The sequence below is a fragment of the Vulpes vulpes genome, chromosome 8 (assembly GCF_048418805.1).
Source record: "Vulpes vulpes isolate BD-2025 chromosome 8, VulVul3, whole genome shotgun sequence".
NCBI lineage: Eukaryota > Metazoa > Chordata > Mammalia > Carnivora > Canidae > Vulpes > Vulpes vulpes.
In genome coordinates this window covers 14991402-15003898 of record NC_132787.1, presented here as the reverse complement: position 1 = coordinate 15003898, position 12497 = coordinate 14991402, and positions in this window count along the sequence as shown.

The window sequence follows — 12497 nt, the reverse complement described above, 5'->3', positions numbered from 1 at the left end:
CTGGGGGAGTGGGGGTCGCTGAGATTTCTAACAAGCTCCAAGTGATGCTGACGCTAGTGGATGTGACTAAGAGGATGCAAAATAACAGTTTTCAGACTTCAACATGCATTAGAATCACCTGGCAGGCTTCGTAAAACACAGATTCCTGGACTCGACAACAATTACCCTGATTTAGTCATTCCAAGTTGATGCCTGAGAGTTTTCATTGCTAAAAAATTCCCTGGTAATGCTGATAATGCTAGCCCGGATGCCAGATTTTGAGATCCACCAATCTAGGGTGTAGGATTTGGAACAGGCAATAGGCAATGCCAAAGAACACAGCAGGAAATAAGTCTATTCATCATCCAAGGCTTAAGCCAATCAAGCTTCCCCCGAAAAAGCACACGAGGAGCCTGGGCCCATAAGCTCTTTCAGATATCTCATCCATAATTAGTTCTCGTGATTGCTAAACATGTCACTGATGTGGTGGGACTCAGCAGCTTCTAGAACCTGGCCAGCAAAAGGTTTCATTAGATCGATATTGTTTTGAAGTTTACCATTTGATATTACACACTAGGAACTGAATATCATTAGATTCATATTATTTCAGATGAACAAAGAATGAAGGGTCGTTCCATAGCCAATGATTCAGAAAAGAAACTGAGAGCCAGGAAGGTTGTTTGAGCATACTCAGTACTCAGTGGTGGCACAACTGAAATCAGAAAAGGCCTCTGACTCCAATGGTATAAAAGGGAATATTATTGTCTAGCACATTATGTTTTCATCTAAATTATTCCTCCTTGAAGAAGATATTCTTTGACATTTAGGGATATACTATGTGTTTGGGGGAGGAGAATTCACTCAATGCTCTTCTGAGAATAATCAGGTAGCAGGTCAGTGACTATTTCCTGATAGGATATTTAAGTCACCTCAACTCAAAAACAAACGGAAAAGTTGGTATAGGAAAACTAGCTTTATTTGAGCACTGGTTCAGACACTATTCTACACACTATCCCTTATATAGATGGTCCCCTACTTATGACAGTTCAATTTATGATTTTTTGACTTCATGATAATGTGAAATTGATCTGCATTTAGTAGAAACCATACTTCAAATCTTGAATTTGAACCTTTTCCCAGGCTAGCAATATACAGTATGATACTCTGTTGTGGCACTGGGCAGGGGCAACTGCCACAGCTGGAAGCCAGCCACAGGATCAAAAGGGTAGAAACTGATACATTTACAACCATCCTGCACCCACACAACCATTCTGGTTTTCCTTTTTAATACGGTGTTCCATAAATTACATGAGATATTTAACACTTAATTATAAAATAGGCTTTGTGTTAGAGAATTTTCCCCAACTTTAGGCTAATGTAAGTGTTCTGAGCATGTTTCAGGTAGGCTAGGCTAACCTGTGATGTTCCATGGGTTAGGTGTGTTACATACATTTTCAACTTACGGTATTTTCATTTTATGTTAGATTTATCAGGGTGAAATCCCATTGTAAGTCAAGGAAGATCTGTATTTATTTTGGATCCTCATAATGCCCTTTGAAGATGAAGACCCTGGACCTCAAAATTAAAGTCATTATGCCAAAGTCAAATATCTAAGAAATAGCAGAGTTATTTATTCTATTTCTAAGGGCCACACTTTATATGTTCTGACATACTCTTGGTAAGCAGAACATTAGAGGAAGTAATGAAATGCTGCTGGAATAGAGAAGTGGTCAGATAATTTAGAGGGAAAACTGAAGATTGATTTAGGTCACTTACTCTATAGTATATACCACATAATCAGCTGTATCTTTATATTGCACCTTGACTCATGCATTCCATTATCCACTAGATTGTCCCATATGGATTTGCCATAGGTAGGCTGCACACAAATTGTATAAAACTGAAACTATCTTTCTTCTAAAACTTGTTCCTTTTCAGACTTTATTTTAATAAATGGCAATACCCTTTTATGTAATACTGAAGCCCAGGAGTCAACTCTTCCTTCCTCCACATGACTTCATCCATGATTACTAATACCTTTCAATTCACTCTTATTATGTTTTAACATATCTATTTCCCTCCATTGTACTTACTTCACCAGAGTTCAGATGTAATTAACGACATTTCACCTTGAATATGATTACATTTTGCTAACTGACCTGGTTTCTTTTAATTTTTTTTTTTATTTATTTATGATAGTCACAGAGAGAGAGAGAGAGAGAGAGAGGCAGAGACATAGGCAGAGGGAGAAGCAGGCTCCATGCACCAGGAGCCTGACGTGGGATTCGATCCCGGGTCTCCAGGATCGCGCCCTGGGCCGAAGGCAGGCGCCAAACTGCTGCGCCACCCAGGGATCCCCTGACCTGGTTTCTATTTCACCCTCCTAAAATCCTCCACAGTACTATCAGAATAGTTTCCAAAAAGACACCTGATCCCCTGAAACACACCCCTGCCATCAGTATCCTCCAAATTCCAGACATCCTATGTAGTATATTCATTTTTTCATGGTCCTTTCCCTTCCTTTTTCTTAGCCCTCCATAAGGCTCTCCATGAGGTTTATTGCATCCCACTAGTGTCCTAAACACAACATGCTATGTTGTGTTTTTGTGCCTTATCCAAGCTGTCCAGGAACATTAAGTGTAGTTTATAGTTTCTGAGTAAATGGTCTGTTACCTTTTGGGAAAAAGGGCTAAACAGATGCAACAGAATCACTTGTAAAATTTCTCTCCTTTTGTTCTTTTATTTTTTTATTTTTTTATTTTTTTGTGTTGTTTTTGCTTTTTGAGAGAGAGAGAGAGAGAGAGAGAATGGGGCAGTGGAAAGAGAGTGAGGGAGAGAGAAGAGAGAATCTTAGGTCCCCTTAGAATCTTAATCTGAGGAGCCTGATGCAGGGCTCAATCTCATAACCCTGAGACCATGATCTGGTTCCAAGAATATGTTTATGAATCTCCTTTAGTAAAACAGTGACAGGGCTGAGATGGGACTTTTCTAGAACCAAGAATTGGCTGCTTAACTAACTGAGCCACCCAGGTGCCCTCACTTCAAAGATTTCTTACGAAAACTTAATCTCCACATTGCCACATACCCTAATCAGGAATCCAATCAGAGGCTTCCTAGCATTAGTTCTTTTTTTTTTTTTTTTTCTTTTTCCTTTCTTCCTAATTAGAAAGCAGCTAATGTCCTAGCCCTGTCCTCTGCAGCAGTGTCCTTAGCCCTGGAAGTGGTACTAGAATTTCAAAAGCTTGGAAAGTCTTCAAAACCTGTCAGAATAAAAAATAAACACATATCAAGTGCCTACTGTGGGCCAGGTACTCTAAATGCTTAAAGTCTAAAGGAGTACATTGCAAATTTTTATGTTTATGAATCTCCTTTAGTAAAACAGTGATGGGGCTGAGATGGGACTTTTCTATGAGTTCCCAAATGATATTATTGTGCAATATAAGTGCAGTTTGAGTAGCAAGATTCTTGGTCTATTACAACACATTTCCTGCCGATGTGGCATTGTATTTGAAATTCCCACAATTATTATTCCTCTGTGAAGAATCTGTACAAGAGTTAGTCTGTAGCTGATGACATAGTATGTCACGTAGAGGTGAATCACTTACCTCACCCTGAGTGAGGATGAGAGCAGTCATAAATGAGTTATGCACACTTTGATTGGATGGAACAATGTGATAGGATGGCAAAGCTCCTTCAGAGATACCAGGAGGCTGGGCAGGAAGCACCAAAGGCAAACATCTTCATAGTCATCATGACTATCACTTAATGAGCATTCGTTACATGCCCACATATTTGCTTTACATGCAGTTAATAACACACATAGTGTTTTATAAAATAGCAACATTGTCTATTTTCCAATGGGCCCAAGATGGGCTTTTACTAAAACATGTATGAATCATTTCCTTTTCTGCGTCTACTTGGCACAGAAAACATTTACAATGTTTTATCTATATAAAAAAAAGGGGCACCTGGGTGACTCAGGATCCAACTTTTGATTTTGGCTCAGGTCATGATATCTAGGTCATGAGATCAAGTCCCATATCTGGCTCCTCCTTCAGCAGGGAGTCTGCTTGAGAGTCTCTCTGCCCCTCCCTCTCCTTCCCCGTCCCTCATAAATAAATAAATAAAATCTTAAAAAAAAAAAAAAAAGAAAAGAAAAACTATTCTTGTCTACTGAGACTGAGCCATAGGCATAAGATACCATTTTGCCTCAGGAATGACTTTCATCCACTGACCTGGGTTTAAGTCTGATACATCGTTTCTCTGATTTTCTGGTTCAGCCTCCCTAGAACAGATAGGTCAGCTATTTTTGCCCAAGGTCTAACATGCTCTGATCCCAAGGAAACACGTTGTACTTGGATGGCATTTCATTTGTACTCAGAGTGGCCAGAGGCTGAGTTCTTTCTTCCAATGGCTCTGTGAACTCTTCATATTCAGTGAAACACATTAGCCCCAATGTTTGTGCCCCAATCTACGAAAAATCACTATGGAGATGAATACATTCTAGGTCCTGCTATTTTTTAAAAGCATATGTACATATGCCAAATATTTTTGCTGAGAATTTCCAGAAAGCTTCTCATAAAATCAAAGGACTACTGACAGGTACAGGACCCTAGAGAAGAGCCATAAACTAACCTAGTACCCAGAGTGTCTTCTAAATGTAGTTCCTGTCCTTTCAGCTACTCAACAAATATTTACCAAGGTCATAAGGCTGCATAAGACACTGAATCTTTATCTGCATTTTCATATATATTATATATAACCCATGCATGCATTAATTAATTAATTAATTTGAGAGAGATAGAGAGCATGCATGCACATGCAAAAGAGGGGGTAGAGGGGCAAAGGGAAAGAATCTTCAAGCAGACTCCCCCACTGAGCACTGAGCACAGAGCCCAACACAGTTTTCAATACCAGAACTCATGAGATCATGACCTGAATAGAAACCAAGAGTTGGACATTTAACTGACTGAGCCACCCAGGTGCCCCTAGACCTCATTTGTATTTATAAATTGAGGAGATTAGGCTAAGATTATTCTACAGCTTTTTAGATTTCTTCTAAAAGTAGATGCTACATACATGTGTCAAGCAAATGCATTGCTATTTTTGTGATGCTGAAGGTGGCTCACGTACAATGATTTATTGATTCATTCATCCAAGAAATACTTACTGGGAGCCTACAATGTGTCAAAACTGTTCTATATGATCAAAATCCATCAGAGAACAAAACAGACAACATATGCTTCATTTTGTATGACCATGACCTTTACTTTCAAAAGATGCACAGAAATAAGAATCCATATACATTACTTTCAGGAATCAAAATGTATCAAGTAAATGAGATGCCTTCCCAAGTATCATTCTATCTCAGGAAACTGGTTTCACCCATACTGCTCCTCTATCTCCCATCAATGCCATGTTAAGAGTCATGCTGTAACGTGTACCCTCCTCCAGGAACTAATTTTGTTTTCCAATTCCCCTATGGCATTCTAACCTGGGCCATTGTCCTGTTTGTAGTGGCTTTCGCGTTCATTGGCTGGCTCTGTGGTCATCGCTACCAGGGTCACCTTCAGTCCTTCCTTTGTCCACTCTTATGTATTTGATTAAAGGTTTCCCTGGGACTTTGGCATTTCTCCTTTAAAACACTGTTATTACCTGCTATTCTTATCACATGGAGAGATCACTCACATCAGTCACTAGATATCACTTAGGAAAGGAATATTTTATAGAAAAGAAACAACGTGTTCTCTCCAAGGGATCCTCTTTTACTTGATTTGCAGAGATCTATCGTCAAAAGTCAATAACTCACTTCAAATTCAATGGTAGACAATCTGGTGGAAAGTAAGGTTGTGAGAAGACCATTACCATGTTGTATAAGCATGTGGAGGATATTCGATCTTTGTGTCTCAGATTCTAGGCAAAAAATAATATGTAACTCAGAATATTGTTATGAAGACTAAATTGAATAATATACAAATGCCAAGCATGTATTACCAAGTATTACATAGACAATACATCTATCAACAATTGCAAGGAAGGACACCATAATATGCAAATGAATAGCCAGCTATAAATTATATGAAAATGTTCAAATATGAGATATTTTTCAGTGATATAGATAAAACCTAAGGAAAATGAAGTTAATGAAGTAAAATTTTGAAATTTATATCTAAGTTCCAACACAACAACTGCTGGTTTCCTTCCTTAATATTCTTTTTTTTTTTTTTTAAGATTTTATTTATCTATTCATGAGAGACACGGAGAGAGAGAGAGAGAGGCAGAGACACAGGCAGAGGGAGAAGCAGGCTCCATGCAGCGAGCCCGATGTGGGATTTAATGCCGAGACTCCAGGATCAGGCCCTGGGCTGAAGGTGACGCTAAACCACTGAGCCACCCAGGCTGCTCTCCATTCCTAATATTCTACCCGAAGTTCTATAATGAAATCAACTGTTTCTCCAGATGGACAATTCTAATTTTCTAGGTGTTAGTGTACTTGTTGCATTTTACTGATCGGCTCACCAATGAGCTAAAATAGCAATCTTAGTGAAGGAAATGCCAAGAACTGGGCTTAAGGTGCAGATTTACCACTTCATCATCTACATGACTTTAGCATGTTGACATATCTAGATGCCAATTTTTTCAGCTATAAAATGGTAATCACTAGCTGCTTTACCAATCGCAAGTTTTATGTAAAGACCAAAAACTCATCAACTTTGTAAATTTGGGACTTTTATCAATGTAAGTGATTTTGTTATTTCCCTATTACAAAGAGTTATTTGAATATATTTAAATAAAGTAAAAATGGTTCTTAAATATATATATATTCTTAGTGAATAATCTAAAAACTTTCTAATCTTAAAAACTACACATTAGAAAGAAATTAAAATTTGAATGTGAAAAAACAGGAAATAGCACCATCATGAGACTAGCAGGGTGATTACACCATTTACTGAACTAAGTGTATGTGGTGGGAAAAAGATGTTGCCCTTTCTCCAGTAAAACATGGATCAGCAAATTTAACATACAGAATATTATTGGGGGGGGGAGGGAATTAAATGGTATTTTATTTTATTTTTTTAACCATTTTATATATATAATTGAGTCATTTTATGTGATATCTATATCAACATTAAAATTCTCCAGCAACCTATGAAAAGTAAGAATATTTTTATTATATATTTTAAGGTGTACAGTGTGATGTTTTGATGTAAGAATATTTTTATTGTATATCTTAAGGTGTACAGTGTGATTTTTTTATATATATATGATATGTGAAATGATTAACACAATGCTAATTGACACATCCATAACCTCATAGAATTATGATTGCGTGTGGTGAGAACATTAAAATCAATTCTGGTTTTTTTTAAGATGTATTTATTTATTTATTTGAGAGTGAGAGAGAGAGAGTGGGAGGAGGTGCAGAGGGAGAGAGAGAATCTCAAGCAGACTCCTCACTGAGCTTGGAGCCCAAAGGTGCTTGATCCCAGGACCCTGAGATCATGACCTAAGCCCAAATCAAGAGTCGATTCAACCAACTGAGCCACCAGGCATCCCTAAGATCAATTCTTTTAGCAAATTTCAAGTATAAAATACACTATTAACTATAGTTAATATTATTAACTTATAGTCACCTTATTAACTTAGTCACCATTCTATATATATTAGATCTCCAGAATTTATTCATCCTATATAATTGAACCTTTAAATCATTTGACTGACATCTTTTCATTTTCCCCACCCCTATCCAATAGCACCAACATTCCACTTTCTACTTTTATGAATTCAATATTCTTAGATTCTTTATATAAGTGAGATCATTTGTTTTCCTGTGTCTGCTTCATTTCACTTAGCATGATGTCATTCAGGTTCATTCATCTTGTCACAAATGGCAGGATGTTTTTCTTTATATGGATGGCAAAATAGTCATATATATATATATATACATATGTAATATATTCATAGGTACTAATTTTATTTCCTTTGGATATATACCCAGAAGTAGGATTCCTGGATCATATTATAGTTCTATTTTTAACTTTCTGAGGTACATTCAATACTGTTTTCCATAGCAGTCGCAAAATTTCACATTTTTACCAATGGTGTAAAAGAGTATCCTTTTTTCCAAATCCTTACCAACATTTATCTTTTCTCTTTTTGATAATAACCAATCTAACAAGTGTCAGGTGATAATCTTATTGTGGTTTTGATATGCTTTTACCATATGATTAGTGATGTCAAGCACGTTTTTTACACCTGTTGGCCATTTGTACATCTCTGCAACATCCTAAGTTTTCCAGCTTCTTTTCCAGACCAAATATGTCTATTTAATTTTGTTTTGTTTTCTGATAAAAACTTAAGTGGATGATGTTGAGCCAGATTGTGATGTGGTTAAGCTAAATGCTTTCAAAGATCTATCCAATCTATAATTAATTAGCCATTAAACAGAAATATAATGGATAAGGAGAAGAATGCATTTATTAGAATGCTCTGTGAGAGTGTCCTAAGTGTGTTTGAATGAGATTTCCCTCTTATTGCCACTTAAACTGGAAGAAAGGGGTTGGGTTGAGGGACATGAAAATGGACCCTAAACCACCTTGTACGGATGCTATTATCTGCAGGCATTGCTTGAATAAGCTGGCTTTATTGGCTTTCTCATGCCATTGCAACAAATTATTAGAAATTTAATTGCTTAACAACAACAAAATGCATTATCTTACAGTTTTGAATGTCAGAAGTCTGATATGGGTTTCACTGGGCTAAAATCAAGATATTAGCAGAAATTCATTCTTCCTGGAAACTTTAGGGAACAATCTATTTCCTTGACCTTCCCGGTTTCTAGTATCCACTTGCATTATTTGGCTTGTAGTCTCTACTCATATCACTCTGACCTCTGCTTCCATTGTCACATTTCCTTCTCTGACTCTGACCTTTCCCTTTCACCTAAAAGGACCCTTGTGATTGCATCGGGTTTACCATATAATCTAGGATAAGCTTCCTGTCTTCAAATTCCTAACTTAATCACATTTACAAGTTATCCTTTTCCGTTTAAGGTAACATATTATCAGATTCCAGGGGTTAGGAAGTGGATATCTTTGGAGGAGCCATTATTTTACCAATCACACTGAATATGCTATTCTGGAGAAAAAAATAATGTGTATTTATATCTTAAATCCATCACTTATCAACTATTGGATTTCAAATAAATTGCCTAAATTGTAAGCTTCGTACATATATAAAACTAGCTGGGGGATGCCTGGGTGGCTCAGCGTTTGAGCATCTACCTTCGGCTCAGGGTGTGATCCCACGGTCCCGGGGTCGAGTACGGCATCGGGCTCCCTGCACAGAGCCTGCTTCTCCCTCTGCCTGTGTCTCTGCCTCTCTCTCTCTCTGTCTTTCATGAATAAATAAATAAAATCTTAAAAAAAAACCCTAGTTGAATAATGACTGATATATAATTTGTTACTCTAGTACTCCTAAACTTTGAGTGATTAATGATACCTTTTCAAGGAAAAGAAAAAGATCTCTTTGGTATTGATAAAATATTTAAAGTACATTGTTATTTAAATAGGTGCATCATAAAACTGGGCAAACCCCTTTGGCTTATAGCTCTTTTACAAATACACCAAGTAGGGGTTCCTGGGGTTCCTGGGAGGTGGTCAGTTAAGTGTCCAACTCTTAGTTTCACTCAGGTCATGATCTCATGGGTCCTAAGATCCAGCCGGCCTCTGGCTCGTGCTCAGCAGGGATTCTGTTTGGGGATTCTTTCCCTCCCCCAACCCTCCTCTCATTTTTGTGTCTTTGTGTGTGTATGTGCATGCATGCTCTCTCGCTCTCTCTCTAAAATAAATAAATCTTTATACACAAAGCAAATTTACAAGTTAAATTCTCGATTTTAAAAGTTCATGATTCAATTTATTGATAGTAATTTAATTTGGGAGTTAAATGCTATTTAAATGGACACAAATCACTACTTATAACCTGAATGGCATGCTTGCTACTATGCTTTGGACCTTTTGAGTACGGTATTTTTATTTACCAGTTTGTGATGCTTGAAAATTCCCACCATCTTTCAATATTTAAACTACTTGGAAATCTTCCTGTATTAATAAGATAGGAGACCATGATATCATTTGGGCTTCACATGGTTAAGCCTGATTATAAACAAATAAACAAAAACCCAGTCCAGAAGTGCTTAGTTTAAATGCCACTGTTCAACTCTGAGAGCATCTAGACCTACACTTTCCAGGATAGTATTTGCTAGGCACATGTGAATATTTACATTTTAATTTAAATTATTTTAAATAAAATAAAAATCTCAGTTCATTAGTCACACAAGTCCCATTTCAATACTTAATAGCCACGTACTGCTAGTAGCTACCGTGATGAACAGCATAAAACTGAACACTTTCATTACCATAGAAAGTCCTAAACAGCACTTATTTAGAATATACTTACATTTATCTATTTATCTTTTCAGATTAAAATTTTAAAAATTAAAATTCTTATGAGGAATTCCATATCTTTAGTAGACATCCACTAACCAACAGGGACTGAAAGACGTTACACTGGACTGTAGGCCATGAGTAAAGGAATCATTCCTATCCTGTTAGCTGGTTTTTCCTTAATCTTAGTGCTTAATAAAAGCTTGTTGGAAGATAGAATTCTCTATTTTAAAAGAAAGCTGAATATATAAGTTATGTCTCAGAGCTAAGAAGTTTTGGCTCAGTGATTGAGTGTCTGCCTTTGGCTCAGGTTGTGATCCTGGGGTCCTGGGATCAAGTCCCATACTGGGCTCCATGTAGGGAGCCTGCTTTTGCCTCTGCCTATGTCTCTGCCTCTCTCTGTGTCGTTCATGAATAAATAAATAAAATGTTTTAAAAAAAAAAACTAACAAGTTTTGTGATGGAGTAGACATCTTGGAATAGAAGTTTGGGTATATATACCTTTTCTTTAGTAAATATAACATTAATATATTTTCAATAAATACTTCTCACATAATTTATTTTCCATGATTATTATAAATAATGATAAACTTGAAGTTAGAAAGCCTGCCCTCTTGCATAATTAACTTCTTCAAACCCTCTCATTTGTGGTATTTTACCCCACATTTTGGCTATGGAAGAAATCAGTATATAAATTTGAAAGCAAATCAAATTGAATTACTGGTATGTTGTAAATAATGACCATCAAGTATTAGGTTAAGATTACTTTATTATTCTTTTTTTTTTTTACTTTATTATTCTTACTGAGTGGACTCTGTCACAATAAAAAACTTCATAGACTCTAGTACAGTATCGAGTGTTTCAGACATGTTTGTTTTTAACGCTAATATCTTTACATATTTACTAGCTTCCCTGAATAAATTTGTTTCTGCAAGTTCTACACAAATTTACATTTTACAAGTTGAATCCTTCTTTAATTAAACCAGAGTATTTCATTATAAAGGAACTCTAACTTTTTTGTTATTATATTTTGTTTTCACACAATGGAGTTATTATGTAATTTGAAAAATCATCCCTGTAATGTTTTTGTTGTAAATTTGTCACTTTAAAAAAATGACTTTTATTCCTAAGACTATACTGGCAAAGAATCTAGACATTTCATCTGTATCTTATTGTATAAGCTTCACATGTTGGCATTTAAGAATCTTCCTACAATGAAAACAACTCTAATAGATTATTGATGTCCTAGAAAAATGAGATAAGCTTATCAATGATGAAATAGATGCATGTATCCTACTTTATGAAAAAATAAGATATTTTATTGGTTGGCTGTTTGATTTATAAATATTACAGATTTTATTGTAAGTTCCATAAATATGCTTGGCAAAATATAATGGACTACTTACATTTCTCTCAAGAATACTCAGGTATAATATATTTGTATTTCTCTGAATTTTAAGGGAACAGCCTAAAACTGTGTGTTAAAATGCAAATGTAACGCCATAGTGCTGGAAACCTTTTCTGTCCAGCAGGAAATATAGAGCACCAATAATTTAATTCATGCTGGAAAATAATGCTTTCCATTAGCACAGATTTACTTTCAAAAATAGATAATGTAAAAAAAATTTTAAAAAATAGATAATGTGTTGACTTAGAGGTAATCTCAGTTCTCATCTTTTAAAAGATTCCATTTTCCTTGGAGTGCAAGTACTTCTAAAAAGTATATAAGAAATAGCTATAGTTTTAACCACATCAATTTCAGCCAAAGTTTGTTCTATCTTAAAAGATCAGTAAAGTGAGTATGACTGTGGACAATAATGCATGGAAAATACAAATACTTCTTTCGGGGTGCCTGGGTGGCTCAGCTGGTTAAGTGTCTCTTATTTTGGCTCAGGTCATGTCTCAGGGTTGAGAGATCAAGCTTCATGTTGAGCTTAACATTCTCTATCTCTCTCTCTCCCTTTGTCCTTCCCTGCTAGCTCTCTCTCTCTCTCTCTCTCTTTCCTTCAAACAAAACAAAACAAAACACACACACACACACACACACACACACACACACACAGGCAAACCTTT